General features: G+C 37.2%; 1 protein-coding gene and 1 non-coding gene across 6 annotated transcripts in view; both read left to right on the forward strand.

Annotated features, from left to right (window-relative positions):
• The window catches only part of ACYP2 (acylphosphatase 2), a 179,390-nt gene that overhangs the window by 135,442 nt on the left and 24,127 nt on the right, over positions 1-19,821 (forward strand). The gene's annotated exons all lie outside the window — the stretch shown is intronic.
• On the forward strand, positions 7,859-7,986 carry LOC113901979. Its single transcript, XR_003513635.1, has one exon. It is a non-coding gene; the product is annotated as a U6atac minor spliceosomal RNA (small nuclear RNA).

Here is a 19,821-nt window from a genome sequence, read left to right on the forward strand (position 1 = left end):
ATCTGTTGGTAGCTGTTGAAATTCAAATAAAATCAAATAAAGTCCAAGTAATGTTCTTGCTATACTTATCAATTTCAAGGAGTGTTAAAAAACACATATACAGAAAACCTATACTCCAGTCACTGACAACTAATACCCAACTTGGAAAGCTGTGGTCTTCTGCCAACCATAGCTACTTTGAACCTGCGCCACCACATTTTAATTCCTTTAAAATGCCCCTTCTTCCCTACTTGAACTTTTCAACTGAGATTCATTTTCATTGCAGAAGTTTAAATATGAACTGTATCAAATAGTTTGGTATTTTGATTCTGATGATTCCACAACCTTCAGTAGTGAAATGAGGTGGTTAGACTACTAAACTCATAAAGCCAAGATGGAATGAATGCATTTTTTTCTGTCTTCTCTCTAATTTTAGTAAATAAAAAATTTCAGTTAGGTGCTGTGATTAAGGAAACTTGGTATCTCTATCAATTTATACATGACTCCGATCCATAAGGGATTTAAGGCATCTTTAAAAAGGCAAACACAAGACAGAAAAATAAGGGAAATTCCTTTTTTCAATTAAGCCATGACTCTCTGATAACAAGATCTGACCTATCAAATGTATTGAAAGAAATAGAGTCATTTTAAGGTTGTGAGTTGTAGTTTTTTTTTTTAAGTTGAAATTTTGATTAGTGTTTCAGGTACCATATTTATATGTCTTTACATGGGAGTTTACAGTGTTCCAAGTAGGTATAACACCCAAGTATATTACATGAATTATCTCCTTTAGTGTAAACCTCATAATTACCTTATGAAGTATTATTATTTCCATCTAATATATAAAATAAATTTCCAAGGTTTACAAATAAGCAATTTGCCCAAAGTCACATAACTGAGTCAGGATTCAAATCCATGTCTGTTATTCTGAGTTATTAACTCAAAAAACTATGGAAAATTCTTCAAGAGATGGGACTACCAGACCACCTGACCTACCTCCTGAGAAATCTGTATGCAGGCCAAGAAGCAACAGTTAGAACTGGACATGGAACAACAGGCTGATTCCAAATCGGGAAAGGAGTACGTCAAAGCTGTATATTGTCACCCTGCTTATTTAACTTACATGCAGAGTACATCATGCAGAATGCTGGGCTGGATGAAGCATAAGCTAGAATCAAGATTGCTGGGAGAAATATCAATAACCTCAGATATGCAGATGACACCACCCTTATGGCAGAAAGTGAAGAAGAACTAAAAAGCCTCTTGATGAAAGTGAAAGAAGAGAGTGAAAAAGTTGCCTTAAAGCTCAACATTCAGAAAACGAAGATCGTGATATCTGGTCCTATCACTTCATGGCAAATAGATGGGGAAACAGGGGAAACAGTGGAAACAGTGTCAGACTTTATTTTTTGGGGCTCCAAAATCACTGCAGATGGTCACTGCAGCCATGAAATTAAAAGACACTTACTCCTTGGAAGGAAAGTTATAACTGACCTAGACAGCAAATTAAAAAGCAGAGACATTACTTTGCCAACAAAGGTCCATCTAGTCAAGGCTATGGTTTTTCCAGTAGTCATGTATGTATGTGAGAGTTGGACTATAAAGAAAGCTGAGTGCCGAAGAATTGATGCTTTTAAACTGTGGTGTTGGAGAAGATTCTTGAGAGTCCCTTGGACTGCAAGGATATCCAACCAGTCCATCCTAAAGGAGATCAGTCCATTGGAAGGACTGATGCTGAAGCTGAAACTCCAATAGTTTGGCCAGCTGATGTGAAGAACCGACTCATTTGAAAAGACCCTGATTCTGGGAAAGATTGAAGGTGGAAGGAGAAGGGGACAACAGAGGATGAAATGGTTGAATGACATCACCAACTCAATGGACATGAGTTTGAGTAAACTCCGGGAGTTGGTGATGGACAGGGAAGCCTGGTGTGCTGCAGTCCATGGGGTCACAAAAAGTCCGACATAACTGAGCGACTGAACTGAACTGAAATCTAAATTATGCCTTATACACGGGAGGCTGTGAAAGAGAAGATCAAGGACTATAAAAATAAATAGAAACATACTAGAAGTTACAAAAAGTAAATTCACATGAAAAAGGAGACATTTGTCCAAATTCAGGCAAAGTTTTAAAGCAAGTATTATGGTGAAAATACAGCATAAGGAAGACAAACAGTATCAACAGCACAGAACAAGGCTCCGCAGACAAAGGTGTGGCAGAATCACACAATCGATTCTCAAGGTGTGGCCTCACGTTCTCTAGTGCCTTTGGGAAACATGAGTGCTCTCTGTAGGGTTCTAGAGCAGTAGAAGATCCTTACTGTAGGAAGCTTAATAACTTACCATTTGACACTAATACTCCTGGTTTCTTCTAACTGTGCTTTCATCTGTATGTTGAAAAATATAACCAATGTTAGAATCTATAATGTTTAATAATTAGTATTGTTCACCTATTAGTACAGGGGTTTCCTTATTCCTTCTCAATTTACAGAAAAATTATTATCCATGATTCCACTATTCTTTGTCAATAGTGATTTCCATTGTTGCCTTTTTTGATGTGTATTATAAAGCAGAATTTTTATTTGACTCCTTCCACCATTAAATTTTTAAGTTTTCATAATTACAGTTCTAATGACTATATAACGGTCTATTGAATTGTTATTTATATTGGGCATTTTTTTTGTTTTTAGTATTTTGCTATTATAAATATCCTTCTAAGAAGTGATTAATGTATACAGTTTACTTGTATTTCTTCACAAGTGAATTGTATGTTTATATACTTTGACTGTTTATCTCTTGAGGTTTTAACATTTTTGAAAATTTGAGTAAGTTCTTTATATATTATATATACTACTGTTCTATCATGATCAATACAGATACTTCCAATTATGTTTCTCTTCTTTTAATTTTGTTAGTTTTTTATGTTAGAACCATTGTTTTACTTGATGTTGTTGAGCTATTTATTTTTTCCTTTGTGATTTTCTTTACTGCCCTAAGCTTTTCAAAGATACTATTCCTCTAAAGATTTCAATAATATTTGATTTTTTTCCTCATAGCTCTGCTAAGAATTAAAGCTAATATTTACTTTTTAATCCACTAGAGGCTTACTCTTGTAATGTGTTGTAATAGCTTATCTAAATCACTTTTTGTTTTGTTTGTTTGCCAGTTACCCTGGCAATTATTAAAGCATAATTAGGCAATTATGAAATAGAATTAGGCAATTATTAAATAAATATTATCTTTCTTAATTATGATAGTTATATGATACATTAAATTTATTTCTATATGTCCCACACTTCTTTACTTTAATCATTTAATTATTATACTTTGTTTTAGAATTTCCTGGGAACTAGATCAGCATCATAACTTATGGCTTGTTAGTGCAGAATTTTAACATTTAACAAATAGTAAATTTTACTTGATAAAATTTGTTTGCCTATGATAATATATATCTCAATTTGCTCATCTTGTTTTATACATTCTAATATACCTTTATAGTTTTCTTTATATATGGCTCATAAGTCTTTAAATCTTCTTTATAAATGTCATAGGCAATTCTGTTAAATTTATCCATCCCATCTCTTTTTCTTTTTTTGGAATGGAATTTATTTCCTTTGTATTATGTTATTGAACTGGCTGTTAAGTTATTGAACTTAAAGCATCTAATTATGATAAATTCATTATAAACCTGATCACATTGATAAACTCATGGGATAATAAATTTAAACAGATTTCTTAGGACATCTATACATGTAGTGCTTTCTGCAAATAATGAGTTTTATCTCTCCCTTTAATGTATCATTCGAAAGTGAATAACAGTTTCCTAAATAGCAGTTTCCATTTGTGTATTAAATGGCTGAGCATTAGGCTGAGAGACAGACTTGAGTTCTTCTATCAGACTTGAATCCTACTGTCAATTCCTCAACTAATAGAGCCATCTAGCAAGCACCTTCTGTGGGTCAGGCACCATACTAGGCACTTTACATAGTCCATCTTGCCTTAGGCTTAGAATAGATATACTATTAAATATCATAGGTTAGGGAGCTCAAGTTGAGCAGGTATAGAAGGCTGGCCTGCGCTAGGCCCCCAAGAGCATTGAGAAATGGAATATGGAAGTGTCTATGGTAGTCTGAGTGTGAAAGGCCATGGATTGTGGTTCTGGAGTCCTTGACCTGGCAGGTTTTTCACTCTTTGTGGAGCCCTGGCAACGGAACTTCAGCCAAGGGCCTGAAGTTGGACGCCCTTGGGAGGCCCTAGGGAGGCATGGAGAAGCTGCATCAGCTTGCTTTCATCCTTATCTTGTACGTACACTTCGCATTTCCTACTTCCAGGTCACACAGTAAACGTGAGTGAAAACAGTCCTGGAGGAAGTCTGTGTTCCTCTTCTCACCAGCCTTTCAACCCAGATCAGCCTTTTGAGGTCTGGCTCAGCTCACTAGGTTAAGTAATTTGTCCAGTATCATCAGTGAGTAATGGATACGTGACTTGCTCCATAGCCAGTGGTCTTGCCATTTTCCCAGTGATTCTATGCCCGGGGTGTGGCTTGGGCAGGTCATTTCGCCTTTCGGCCATAATTCCTTCATCTGTACAATGCAAAAGTCAGATAATGATCTGGTTCTGACAGGCAAACTGTTGTTGAATACATCTTTTACTCTTCTTCAAGACTGTAAATTCCTCAAGGACAGACTATATTTTGCATGTTCTTGAATCACTGTTATTACTTTGCACATGACAAATGCTCAATGAATATTTGTTGATGCAGAATGAATGCATTGATCAATCAACTGAAGACAAGAGTCTTATTGCTCTTCTCACAGGAGATCTTCAGTGCTAGAACATAGGTTCCTGTAGGGTCATTTCACCCTGCAATTGTGGAATTTTTTTATAAGGATAGCATTTGTCATGAACCTCTTTATAAGAAGATGCTTAGCAGGGGTCAGCTTATCTTCATCTGAAAAGAACAACTGAGGTTAGGAAAGCAGAAAGCCTAGAAAGGATTCAGGTTGGGAACTGTGGTAAGTAGACTGTCCTCTGACAAAGCTGTTTTGGCTGTTTTTATCTTTGTGCTGCTGTCTAGCAACAGTATGACAAAACTGTGACTATTCAAATGTAATCAAACTAGAGCCTGTCCAAAATCAATTTTGAATAAATGATGAACTATGCGGAACAAATCTTAATATCTCTGGGCATGCAATAGAAAATTACTAAATATTATGTTCCTGTAATTTAAACACAGTGTTTCAGATGTACCCTTAAAAGATACAATTATATTACTTGCATATTAATTAATAGCATGTTCTCTTTTTATGCCCCCAAAAAAAAAATCCCAAAGGAAGCTACCCAGCCTTCGGGAGGCATAGAATCTGTGGATTTTGTAATTACTGATGTTAAACTTAAAATCTCATTGAAGTCATTAGTTAATATTTCTAAATCTTTATGTCTGAAAACTTCTGAGCAGATGTCCCAACAACTTTCTTGCCACCTCTCCATTCCCAGCCAAAGAGGGGAGGGAGAGGAGACCTATACTGCCAATAGTTACAAAGGTTATTTGTGGAAGAAAAACAGGAGTTTGCAGTATGCACACGTGTGTGGCTTTGTCTCTTGAGCTTCACAAAGACCAGCATCATACTGAACTATAGAATTACTGTTGTCTGAGACTAAAAGAGAAATCTAGGGAAATGAAATATCTTTGTCAAAAATTACTGAAATGTCAAATTTTTTAAACTAAGCTTTTATATATTAATAAAAGGAAGCATATGGAGGGAAAAGCTATAAGGAGTCAGTTTTTTATGAGCCTCAGTATTGCTGGAAAAGAAACCATTACAGAGACCAGACCAGTTTCTCTAACACGGATACAAAGGAGAATGATGTCATAGCAGCAGGTTTGTGCTGCCACAGTAAAGATCATTGATGGTGCTTTCCATATCCTTTAACTAAATCGAAATACCTGCATTTAGTTGTAACCTGAGAAACAGGCAATAAAGTCACAAATGACTTTACTTTCATTTTTTTTTTTACATATTACACTTTGTAATAGTGTTTAGTTTTATTGTCCCAGAACAGGAAAAGGAAAACATCAAGTTAATTAAATTTTGGTAGTAACTTATTCATCATATGCATAATTTTTCATCATCAACAAGAAGAGGTACAGGGCTCAGTTATAGAAAATGCCATGGCAACCTGAACTGAGATGGTCCTGAATTCTTTAGACTTCTTTCAGGCTTCCTAATATTAAAGTTCTGTGCAAGGTAAGATATGAAAGAAGAAAAAAAAACCTCCTCATCTAAGCAACCTTGATCTGAATAAATATACCGATAAATTTTATCTCTGTGCTAGAACAGCGTGACTCCACCAGGCCTCCAGGATTTCCTGTTCCAAGTTCTAGAGTGGTTGTCTAGTTCCCCCTCCCACCCTTTCTCCATTGGAATCCTGCCAGATGATACTGTGCAAAAGTGATAAAGTCACTTCAAAAAATTTTAAGGAGGCTCATGACTGTGTATATATAACCGTGGGAAGGTTTATGAGTCACAAAACACTACAGATGGTAAAGAGTCTGCCTGCAACGCAGGAGATGCAGGAGACAGGGGTCAACTCCTGGGTCAGGAAGATGCCCTGGAGAAGGGAATAGCAATCAACTCCAGTATTCTTGCCTGGGAAATCCCATGCACAGAGGAACCTGGCAGAGCTACAGTCTATGGGGTTGCATAGAGTCGGACACGACTGAACGATGGACACACACACAGTTTATTTTGACCTTGAGTTAAAAGGATCCAGCTCTACTGGCTGACTTGAATGGGGCTGCTCTTCTTTATTTACTCGAGGTAAATTTCAGACCAGCCCTTGAATTATGTGAGCTCAGCTATATTCTCTAAAAGAGAGCCAGGCCAATGTGAACCTGGATCCGAGTTTACTTATTCAGTAACATCTGGCTACTTGGATTTCATCATCTGTCGTGTATCTCACCATGTCATTCCCAACCACAGGAAACTGAGGATCAGCTTTGTGGGACTGTGTGACAGAGGTAGCACTCTCATAAATATATTTTTAACAGATCTAAATTTTGTAAGTAAACTAATACCACTTGACTATTTTTAACTTCTGATTTTAGATCAGGAAAGAAAACCATTTTAAAAACATCTTCCCTAAAAATCTTGGAATAAGATAGGAAAAGGGACATCTTCTCGTGCTTTATTTTGGCAAGTGCTTCCTGAGGCTCTGACCAGGAGAGGCTGACGGCTCTCAGAGTGTGGAGCAGCCATGTAGGGATTTAACAATAACAATCCTCTTTCTAAGGATACCAAGCTCTGGAAAATGACTGAGCAGATTTATAGAATCTAGTGTATTAAGTGAATTCCATTTAGGAGAATTTGGCATGTCAGCCTGTGCTGTTTTATAATGAACACCCAAGCCCTGCCTGGTTTGTCTAATAGAGTATTTATAAGGACAAAGTCAGTTCCAATTTAATGTAATTTCTTATTAATATTTAGTCAAAGTAAAATGCAACTTTAAGCATATTACTAGCTATATTCATTATAGCAGTTTACATAGCAGTTGCTATGGGTTCTGTATTTATATATATCATACATCTTTTTCTGGAAAAAAAAATTGAAGCTGAAACTTAAATAGCTTACATGTTTGCTCTTTTTTATCCTTCATAGGAGAAATTTTTTTAAAGAAATTATAAATATCTAGGTATACTGTTTTTAGTATTTACTCCCTCTAATCTATCTTCTACAGACAGCTTGAGTCTTCATTCAGAAATACAATTTGGTTCGCATCTTTACAGAAAAAATTCTACGTCCTCAGCAAGCTGTACAAGACCCTCCACCATCTAGCCACAGCCTCGCTAATCCATTTTAATCTATAAGAATCTCCCACTTGTGTTGTATGAAAGGAGAGAAGGTTAGCACACTCTCCTAGACAAGAATGGAAGAGGCCCTTGGGCCTCACAGCATCCATATGGTTAAGGCATTGCCACCTACTTCGTGGCATCTAACAACCACTGTTTAAAGAAAAAACAGTCTCCTACTCAAAATGTCTGGTGTCTCCATGTTGTTAGTTTGGGTACTTTAGCTACTATTTTCCTTTGTTAATAACACATCATAAATATGTTAGTCTAACAGTTTTTCAACATTATAAAACTTATTTACACACAGGGAGAAATCACTCCGTATTACCATGTTGGAGTTAACACGGGTACTTCCGTGGTGGCTCAAATGGTAAAGAATCTGCCTGCAATGTAGGAGACCCAGGTTCAACACCTGGGTGGGCAAGATGTCCAGAGAAGGGAATGGTTACCTAATCCACTATGCTTGCCTGGAGAATTCCATGGACAGAGGAGCCTGGTAGGGCTGCATTCCATGGGATCGCAAAGAGGCAGACGTGACTGAGCGACTAACACACATCTTTACCTATAACACACCTTTAGAGAGACAACACCATTGGTAAAATATTGCATAGTAGTTAACTCTGGATGTCATTACTTCCCAAGAAGAGACATTGCCAATAAAATTTCAGCATTTAATCACAATTTATATTTTGATCTGTGTTCAGATTGTTCTTTCCCATAGGAAAGGGAAAAAAAGTTTTTATTCTCTTAGGCATTTTTCAAACACATTTGTAATCTTTTTATTAATTTAAAATTGATACATATCCATTGGAGAATTTTGAAAATAATTTGAAAACAAGCAAAGAGAAAAGAAAAAAAAACTGCCCATATTTCAGGAGATATCATTACCACTTTGTACATCTTTCAGATATTTTTCCATGTATATTTTCCTACAAAAGTGAGGTCATACTATACATCTTGTTTTGCAACTTGCTTTTATAAAACAATTCCATATTACAAACATCTTTATCAAAAAATTCATCTTAATAATTGTAACAGCTAGTAGTCCTTCATATGGAAATACAGTCATGTACTTACATTCCTAATTATTGGACATTTAAATTGCTTGAACTATTTTCTTGTTACATACAATGAACATTCTTGAGGCAAAATCTTTACCTATATTGCCAAATTCAGACTTAAATTGAAGAAAGTAGGGAAAACCACTAGACCATTCAGGTATGACCTAAATCAAATCCCTTATGATTATACAGTGGAAGTGAGAAATAGATTTAAGGGCCTTGATCTGACAGATAGAGTGCCTGATGAACTATGGAATGAGGTTCATGACATTGTACAGGAGACAGGGATCAAGACTATCCCCATGGAAAAGAAATGCAAAAAAGCAAAATGGCTGTCTGGGGAGGCCTTACAAATAGCTGTGAAAAGAAGAGAAGAGAAAAGCAAAGGAGAAAAGGAAAGATATAAACATCTGAATGCAGAATTCCAAAGAATAGCAAGAAGAGATAAGAAAGCCTTCTTCAGCGATCAATGCAAAGAAATAGAGGAAAACAACAGAATGGGAAAGACTAGAGATCTCTTCAAGAAAATCAGATTTACCAAAGGAACATTTCATGCAAAGATGAGCTCGATAAAGGACAGAAATGGTATGGACCTAACAGAAGCAGAAGATATTAAGAAGAGATGGCAAGAATACACAGAAGAACTATACAAAAAAGATCTTCATGACCCAGATAATCACAATGGTGTGATCACTGACCTAGAGCCAGTGATCCAGGATCTTCACATCCTGGAATGTGAAGTCAAGTGGGCCTTAGAAAGCATCACTGTGAACAAAGCTAGTGGAGGTGATAGAATTCCAGTTGAGCTATTCCAAATCCTGAAAGATGATGCTGTGAAAGTGCTGCACTCAATATGCCAGCAAATTTGGAAAACTCAGCAGTGGCCACAGGACTGGAAAAGGTCAGTTTTCATTCCAATCCCAAAGAAAGGCAATGCCAAAGAATGCTCAAACTACCGCACAATTGCACTCATCTTACACGCTAGTAAAGTAATGCTCAAAATTCTCTTTGCCAGGCTTCAGCAATATGTGAACCATGAACTTCCTGATGTTCAAGCTGGTTTTAGAAAAGGCAGAGGAACCACAGATCAAATTGCCAACATCCACTGGATCATGGAAAAAGCAAGAGAGTTCCAGAAAAACATCTATTTCTGCTTTATTGACTATGCAAAGCCTTTGACTGTGTGGATCACAATAAACTGTGGAAAATTCTGAAAGACAGGGGAATACCAGACCACCTGATCTGCCTCTTGAGAAATTTGTATGCAGGTCAGGACGCAACAGTTAGAACTGGACATGGAACAACAGACTGGTTCCAAATAGGAAAAGGAGTACGTCAAAGCTGTATATTGTCACCCTGCTTATTTAACTTATATGCAGAGTACATCATGAGAAACACTGGGCTGGAAGAAGCACAAGCTGGAATCAAGATTGCCGGGAGAAATATCAATAACCTCAGATATGCAGATGACACCACCCTTATGGCAGAAAGTGAAGAGGAACTAAGCCGGCTCTTGATGAAAGTGAAAATGGAGAGTGAAAAAGTTGGCTTAAAGCTCAACATTCAGAAAACGAAGATCATGGCATCCGGTCCCACCACTTCATGGGAAATAGATGGGGAAACAGTGGAAACAGTGTCAGACTTTATTTTTCTGGGCTCCAAAATCACTGCAGATGGTGACTGCAGCCATGAAATTAAAAGACGCTTACTCCTTGGAAGGAAAGTTATGACCAACCTAGATAGCATATTCAAAAGCAGAGACATTACTTTGCCAACAAAGGTTCGTCTAGTCAAGGCTATGGTTTTTCCTGTGGTCATGTATGGATGTGAGAGTTGGACTGTGAAGAAGGCTGAGCGCCGAAGAATTGATGCTTTTGAACTGTGGTGTTGGAGAAGACTCTTGAGAGTCCCTTGGACTGCAAGAAGATCCAATCAGTCCATTCTGAAGGAGATCAGCCCTGGGATTTCTTTGGAAGGAATGATACTAAAGCTGAAACTCCAGTACTTTGGCCACCTCATGTGAAGAGTTGACTCATTGGAAAAGACTCTGATGCTGGGAGGGATTGGGGGCAGGAGGAGAAGGGGACGACAGAGGATGAGATGGCTGGATGGCATCACTGACTCGATGGACGTGAGTCTGAGTGAACTCTGGGAGTTGGTGATGGACAGGGAGGCCTGGTGTGCTGCGATTCATGGGGTCGCAAAGAGTCGGTCACGACTGAGCGACTGATCTGATCTGATCTGATATCCTCAATGATACTTTAGGATGAGAATCACTGAGTCACATTTTAAAAAGTAATTTTTATTACAGTGTAGTTGATTTACAGTGCTAGTTTTTGCTGTACAGCAAAGTGAATCAGTTATACATATGTCATTCTTTTTAAGATTCTTTTCCCATGTGGATTGTTATAGAGTACTGAGGAGAATAGGATGCCGCCCATCCTTGTTAGTTATCAGTATTATATATAGTAGTGTGTATGTCAATACTACTCTCCCAGTTCATCCCTCCCCTTCCTCTTCTGCCTGGTAACTATAAGTTTGTTTTCTACATCTGTAACTGTATTTATGTTTTGTAAGTAAATTCTTTTGGACATTTTTAAAAATTTTAGATTCCACAAAAATGGTATCACATATTTGTCTTTACCTAACTTCACTTAGTATGACAATCTCTAGGTCCATCCATGTTAATGCAAATGGCATTATTTTGCCCCTTATTTATTTATTTATTTCTGGCTGTGCTGGGTCTTCGTTGCTGCATGGGCTTTTTCTCTAGTTGTGGCGACTGGGGACCACTCTCTAGTTGCAGTGGATGGGCTTCTCATCGTGATGGCTTCTCTTGTTGCAGAGCTCAGGCTCTAGGCAGGCGGTCTTCAGTAGCTGCAGTACCTGCGCCGCAGCTCCCGGGCTGTAGAGCACAGACTCAGTAGCTTGTGGCACATGGGCTTAGATTCTCCACAGCATGTGGGATCTTCCTAGACTGAGGATCAAACCTGTGTCTCCTGCACTAGCAGGCAGATTCTTTACCACTGAGCCACCAGGGAAGCCCCATTTCATCCCTTTTATGGCTAAGTAATATTCCATTGTGTATATGTACGATATCTTCTTTATCCATTCCTCTGTCAGTGGACATTTAGGTTGCATCCATATCTTGCCTATTGAAAATAGTGCTGCAATGAAGAGTGGAGTGCATGTATCTTTTCAAATTATGGTCTTCTCTGGATATATGCCCAGGAGTGGGATTGCTGAGTCATATGGTAGTTCTGTATTTATTTTTTTAAGAAATTTCCATACTGTTCTCAATAATGGTTGTACCAATTTACGCTGTAAGGGGGTTCTCTTTTCTCCACACCCTCTCCAGCATTTATTGTTTGTAGATTTTTTAATGATGGCCATTCTGACCAGTGTGAGGCTGTCACATTTTATTTATCTAATTAGACAATACATGCTAGATGTAAAAAAATTCTAAAGGAACAATAGGATATTCAGTGAAAAATAAGTCTCCCTATTGCTTTTCCTCTAGATATTCTTCTCCCTTCTGTGGGGTAGTACTTTTAGTAATCTTCATTTATTTCACAGAAATATTTCATTCATTTATAAACTTTTACATCATCTAGTATGCATAGTAAAATGGTTAGTAAAATGGTTTCAATAGTGAAATTTGTTTTATAATTTTATATATGCTAGATAATCATAGGCACAAAACCTTCTACAATAAGGTGACATTGAGTGATTTCAGTTCTGTGGTGGTGGTTTAGTTGCTAAGTGTGACTAACTCTTGAAACCCCATGACTGTAGTCTGCCAGGCTTCTCTGTCCATGGAATTCTCCAGGCAAGAATACTGGAGTGGGTTGCCATTTCTTTCTCCAGGGGATTTTCTCAACCCAGGAATTGAACCTGGGTCTCCTGCATTGCAGGCAGATTCTTTACCACCTGAGTTAGAGCTCTATCAGTTCAGTTCAGTCACTCAGTTGTGTCCAAGTCTTTGCAACCCCATGAATCGCAGCACTCCAGGCCTGCTTGTCCATCACCAACTCCCGAAGTCTACCCAAACCCATGTCCATTGAGTCGGTGATGCCATCCAACCATCTCATCCTCTGTCATCCCCTTCTCCTCCTGCCCTCAATCTTTTCCAGCATCAGGCTCTTTTCAAATGAGTCAGTTCTTTGCATCAGGTGGCCAAAGTATTGGAGTTTCAGCTTCAACATCATCCTTCCAAAGAACAGCCAGGACTGATCTCCTTTAGGATGGACTGGTTGGATCTCCTTGCAGTCCAAGGGACTTGCAAGAGTCTTCTCCAACACCACAGTTCAAAAGCATCAATTCTTCAGCACTAAGTTTTCTTCATAGTCCAACTCTCACATTCATACATGACCACTGGAAAAACCATAGCCTTGACTAGACGAACCTTTGTTGGCAAAGTAATGTCTCTGCTTTTGAATATGCTATCTAGGTTGGTCGTAACTTTACTTCCAAGGAGTAAGTGTCTTTTAATTTCATGGCTGCAGTCACCATCTGCAGTGATTTTGGAGCCCAGAAAAATAAAGTCTGACACTGTTTCCACTGTTTCCCCATCTATTTCCCATGAAGTGGTGGGACCGGATGCCATGATCTTAGTTTTCTGAATGTTGAGCTTTAAGCCAACTTCTTCACTCTCCTCTTTCACTTTCCTCAAGAAGCTCTTTAGTTCTTCTTCAGTTTCCGCCATAAGGGTGGTGTCTGCATATCTGAGGTTATTGATATTTCTTCTGGCAATCTTGATTCCAGCTTGTGCTTCTTCCAGCCCAGTGTTTCTCATGATGTACTCTGCATATAAGTTAAATAAGCAGGGTGACAATATACAGCCTTGACACACTCCTTTTCCTATTTGGAACCAGTCTGTTGTTCCATGTCCAGTTCCAACTGTTGATTCCTGACCTGCATACAGGTTTCTCAAGAGGCAGGTCAGGTGGTCTGGTGTTCCCATCTCCTTCAGAATTTTCCACAGTTTATTGTGATCCACACAGTCAAAGGCTTATGACATAGTCAATAAAGCAGAAGTAGATGTTTTTCTGGAACTCTCTTGCTTTTTCCATGATCCAGCGGATATTGGTAATTTGATCTCTGGTTCCTCTCCTCTACATTTTCTAAATCCAGCTTGAACATCTAGGAGTTCACGGTTCACCTATTGCTGAAGCCTGGCTTGGAGAATTTTGAGCTCTACATTATCACTTAATTTAGATTATACTTTTATATAACTTTTGTTGTTTAGTTGCTAAGTCATGTCCAACTCTTTGGGACCCTATGGACTGTAGCTCAACAGGCTTCTCTGTTCATGGGATTTCCCAGGCAAGAATACTGGAATTGGTTGCCATTTCCTTCTCCAAGGGATCTTCCCAACCCAGAGATAGAACCTGTGTATCCTGCATTGGCAGTTGCATTCTTTACTGCTGAGCCACCAAGGAAGCCTACTTATATATAATATCAGTTATCAACTACTGTTAATAGTTTTATCTTCATTGGACACTCTTAAGACTTTAAAAAAATTTTTTTTATTGGAGAATTGCTTTGCAGAATTTTGTTGTGTTTTCTGTCAAACCTCAACATGAATCATCCATAGGTATATATATATATATATCCCCTTCCTTTTGAACCTACCTCCCATCTCCCGCCCCATCCCACCCCTCTAGATTGATAAGAGCCCCTATTTGAGTTTCCTGAGCCATACAGCATATTTCTATTGGCTATCTATTTTACATATGGTAATGTGAGTTTCCATGTTTCTCTTTCCATACATCTCACCCTCTTCTCCCCTCACCCCATGTCCGTAAGTCTATTCTCTATGTCTGTTTCTCCATTGCTGCCCTATAAATAAATTCTTCAGTACCATTTTTCTAGATTCCATATATATGCATTTGAATACGATTATTTATCTTTCTCTTTCTGACTTACTCTGTATAACAGGTTCCAGGGTTCATCCACCTCATCAGAACTGAGTCAAACACGTTCCTTTTTATGGCTGGGTAATATTCCATTGTGTAAATGCACCACAACTTCTTTATCCATTCATCTGTTGATGGACATCTAGGTTGCTTCCATGTTCTAGCTATTGTAAATAGTGCTGCAATGAACAATGGGATACATGTGTTTTTTTCGATTTTGGTTTCCTCAGGGTATATGCCTAGGAGTGGGATTGCTGGGTCATATGGTGGTTTTATTCCTAGTTTTTTAAGGAATCTCTATATTGTCTTCCATAGTGGCTGTATCAATTTACATTCCCACCAACAGTGCAAGAGCGTTCCCTTTTCTCCACACCCTCTCCAGTATTTACTGTTAATAGACTTTTCGATGATGGCCGTTCTGACTGGTATAGTTTTGATTTGCATTTCTCTAATAATGAGCGATGTTGAGCATCTTTTCATGTGTTTGTTATCCATTTGTATGTCCTCTTTGGAGAAATGTCTAAGTCTTTTTCCCCACTATTTGATTGGGTTGTTTGTTTTTCTGGCATTGAGTTATAGTAGCTGCTTGTATATTTTGGAAATTAATCCTTTGTCAGTTGTTTCATTTGCTATTATTTTCTCACATTCTGAGGGTTGTCTTTTCACCTTGCTTATAGTTTCCTTTGCTGTGCAAAAGCTTTTAAATTTAATCAGGTCCCACTTGTTTATTTTTGCTTTTATTTCCATTACTCTAGGAGGTGGGTCATAGAGGATATTGCTTTGATTTATGCCATTGAGTGTTCTGCCTGTGTTTTCCTCTTAAGAGTCTTATAGTTTCTGGTCTTACATTAGGTCTTCAATCCATTTTGAATTTATCTTTGTGTATGGTATTAAAAAGTGTTCTAATTTCATTCTTTTACACATATCTGTCCAGTTTTCCCAGCACCATTTATTGAAGAGGCTGTCTTTGCCCCATTGTATATTCTTGCCTCCTTTGTCAAAAACAAGGTACCCATAGGTGCATGGGTTTATTTCTGGGCTTTCTATCCTTGTTCCATTGGTCTATATTTCTGTTTTGGTGCCAGTACCATACTGTCTTGATGACTGTAGCTTTGTAGTATAATCTGAAGTCAGAAAGGTTGATTCCTCCAGCTCCATTCTTCTTTCTCAGGACTGCTTTGGCTGTGTGGGGTCTTTTGTGTTTCCATATAAAATGTGAAATTTTTTGTTCTAGTTCTGTGAAAAATGCCATTGGTAATTTGATAGGGATTGCATTGAATCTCCAGATTGCATTTGGTGGTATAGTCATTTTTACAATATTGATTCTTCCTACCCAGGAACATGGAATATCTCTCCATCTGTTTATGTTGTTTTTGATTTCTTTCATTAATGTCTTATAATTTTCTCTGTACAGTTCTTTTGTCTCCTTAGGTAAGTTTATTCCTAGATATTTAACTCTTTTTGTTGCAATGGTGAATGGGATTGATTCCTTAATTTCTCTGATTTTTCATTGTGAGTATATAGAAATGCAAGTGATTTCTGTGTATTGCATTTGTATCCTGCAACTTTGCTAAATTCACTGATTGGCTCCAGTAATTTTCTGATACTATCTTTAGGGTTTTCTATGTACAGTATCATGTCATCTGCAAACAGTGAGAGCTTTATTTTTTCTTCTCCAATCAGGATTCCTTTTATTTCATTTTCTTCTCTGATTGCTGTAGCTAGGACTTCCAGAACTATGTTGAATAATAATGGTGAAAGTGGACACCCTTGTCTTGTTCCTGATATTAGGGGTAATGCTTCAGTTTTTCACCATTGAGAATGTATGCCATAGACTTATCATATATAGCCTTTACTATGTTGAGGTAGGTTCCTTCTATGACCATTTTTTGAAGAGTTTTAATCATAATGGGTGCTGAATTTTGTCAAAAGCTTTTTCTGCATCTATTGAGCTGATCATTTGGTTTCTATCTTTCAATTTGTTAATATAGTGTATCACATTGATTAATTTGCATATATATAAGAATCCTTGCATTCCTGAAATAAACCCAACTTGATCATGGTGTATGAGCTTTTTGATGTGTTGTTGAATTCTGTTTGCTAAAATATTGTTGAGCATTTTTGCATCTATGTTCATCAGTGATATTAGCTTGTAGTTTTCTTTTTTGTGTTGTCTTCGTCTGGTTTTGGTATCAGGGTGATGGTGGCCTTGTAGAATGAGTTTGATAGTGTTCCTTCCTCTGCAATTTTTGAAGGAGTTTTAGGATAGGCTTTAGCTCTTCTCTAAATGTTTGATAGAATTCTCCTGTGAAGCCATCTGGTCCTGGATTTTTGTTTTTTGGGGGAAATTTTTGATCATGTCTTCAATTGTGCTTGTAATTGTGTTACTCATTATTTCTATTTCTTCCTGGAGAAATTCTTCCAGTCTTGGAGGATTGAACTTTTCTAAGAATCTGTCCATTTCTTCCAGGTTATTTATCCATTTTATTGCCATATAATTGTTCATAATAGTCTCTTATAATCCTTTGTATTTATGCATTGTCTGTTGTAACCTCTCCTTTTTCATTTCTAATTTTGTTGATTTGATTCTTCTCTCTTTTTTTCTTGATGAGTCTGGCTAAAGGCTTCTCAATTTTGTTTATCTTCTCAAAGATAAACCAGCTTTTAGTTTCATTAATCTTTACTATTATTTCTTTGATTTCTTTTTCATTTATTTCTGCTCAGATATTTATGATTTCTTTCCTTATACTAATTTTGGGGATTTTTGTTCTTCTCTTTCTAGTTGTTTTAGGTGTAAAGTTATTTTGTCTATTCAATGTTTTTCTTGTTTCTTGAAGTAGGATTGTATTGCTATAAAGTTCCCTGTTAGAACTGCTTTTGCTGCATCCCATAGGTTTTGAGTTGTGTTTTCATTGTCATTTGTTTCTAGAAATTTTTTTATTTCCCTTTTGATTTCTTCAGTAACCTGTTGGTTATTTAGAAATGTGTTGTTTAATCTCCATGTGTTTATGTTTCTTCAGTTTTTTTCTTGTAATTGATATCTAGTCTCATAGTGTTGTGGTCGGAGAAGATGCGTGATACAATTTCAATTTTCTTAAATTTACTGAGGTTTGATTTGTGACCCAAGATGTGGTCTATCCTGGAGAATGTTACATGTGCACTTGAGAAGTAGGTGTATTTTTCTGCATTTGGATGTAATGTCCTGAAGATATCAATGAGATCCATCTCATCTAATGTATCATTTAAGACTTGTGTTTCCTTATTAATTTTCTGTTTTGATGATCTGTCCATTGGTGTGAGTGGGGTGTTAAAGTCTCCTACTATTATTGTGTTCCTGTCAATTTCTCCTTTTACTTCTGTTAGTGTTTGTCTTATGTATTGAGGTGCTCCTATGTTGGGTGCATAGATATTTATAATTGTTATGTCTTCCTCTTGGATTGATCCCTTGATCATTATGCAGTGTCCTTCCTTATCTCTTATAATCTTCTTTAAGGTTTATTTTGTCTGATATGAGGATTGCTACTCCAACTTTCTTTTGCTTTCCATTTGCATGGAATATATTTTCCATCCTCTTACCTTCAGTCTATATGTGTCTTTAGGTCTGAAGTGGTTTTCTTGTAGACAGCATATATATGGGTCTTATTTTTGTATCCATTCTGCCAGTATGTGTCTTTTGGTTGGAGCATTTAATCCATTTTACATTTAAAGTAATTATTGATATATATATGTTCCTATTGCCATTTTCTTAATTGTTTGGGGTTGATTTTGTAGATCTTTTTTCTCCTATTGTATTTCTTGACTATAATAGTCCCTTTAACATTTGTTGTAAAGCTGGTTTGATGGTACTGAATTCTCTTAACTTTTGCTTGTCTGAAAAGCTTTTTATGTCTCCATCAATTTTGAATGAGATCCTTGCTGGGTGCTATAATCTTGGTTGTAGATTTTTCCCTTTCAATACTTTAAATATATCCTGCCATTGCCTTCAGGCCTTCAGAGTTTCTGCTGAAAGATCAGCTGTTAAGCATATGGGATTTCCCTTGTATGGTACTTGTTGCTTCTCCCTTGCTGCTTTAAATATTCTTTCTTTGTGGTTTACTCTTTGTTAGTTTGATTAGTATGTGTCTTGGTGTGTTTCTCCTTGGGTTTATTCTGTATGGGACTCTATGCCTCTTGGGCTTGACTGACTATTTCCTTTTCCATGTTGGGAAAATTTTCAACTATAATCTCTTCAAAAATTTTCTCATACCCTTTCTTTTTCTCTTCTTTTGGGACCCCTATTATTCAAATGTTGGTGCATTTGATATTGTACCAGAGGTCTCTGAGACTATCCTCAGTTCTTTTCATTCTTTTTACTTTATTCTGCTCTTCAGAAGTTGTTTCCACCATTTTATTTTCCAGCTCACTGATTTGTTCTTCTACTTCAGATATTCTGCTGTTGATTCCTTCTAGAGTATTTTTAATTTCAGTAATTGTGTTGTTTGTCTCTGTATGCTTATTCTTTAATTCTTCTAGGACTTTGTTAACTGATTCTTGCATTTTCTCCTTTTTGTTTTCAAAGTTTTTGATCATCTTTATTACTATCATTAGTCTGAATTCTTTTTCAGGTAGTTTGTCTATTTCCTCTTCATTTATTTGGACTTCTGTGTTTCTAGTTTGTTCCTTCATTTGCATAGTACTTCTCTGCCTTTTCATTATTTTTTTTAACTTATTGTGTTTGGGGTCTCCCTTTCCCAGGCTTCAAGGTTGAATTCTTTCTTCCTTTTGGTTTCTGCCTTCCTCAGGTTGGTCCAGTGGTTTGTGTAAGCTTCCTATAGGGTGAGATTTGTGCTGAGTTTTTGTTTGTTTGTTTTTCCTCTGATTGGCAAGACTGAGTGAGGTGGTAATCCTGTCTGCTGATGACTGGGTTTGTATTTTGTTTTGTTTGTTGTTTAGATGAGGCATCCTGCACAGGGTGCCACTGGTGGTTGGGTGATGCCAGGTCTTGTATGCAAGTAGTTTCCTTTGTGTGAGTTCTC

The sequence above is a fragment of the Bos indicus x Bos taurus genome, chromosome 11, assembly GCF_003369695.1.
Source record: "Bos indicus x Bos taurus breed Angus x Brahman F1 hybrid chromosome 11, Bos_hybrid_MaternalHap_v2.0, whole genome shotgun sequence".
In the NCBI taxonomy this organism is placed as follows: domain Eukaryota; kingdom Metazoa; phylum Chordata; class Mammalia; order Artiodactyla; family Bovidae; genus Bos; species Bos indicus x Bos taurus.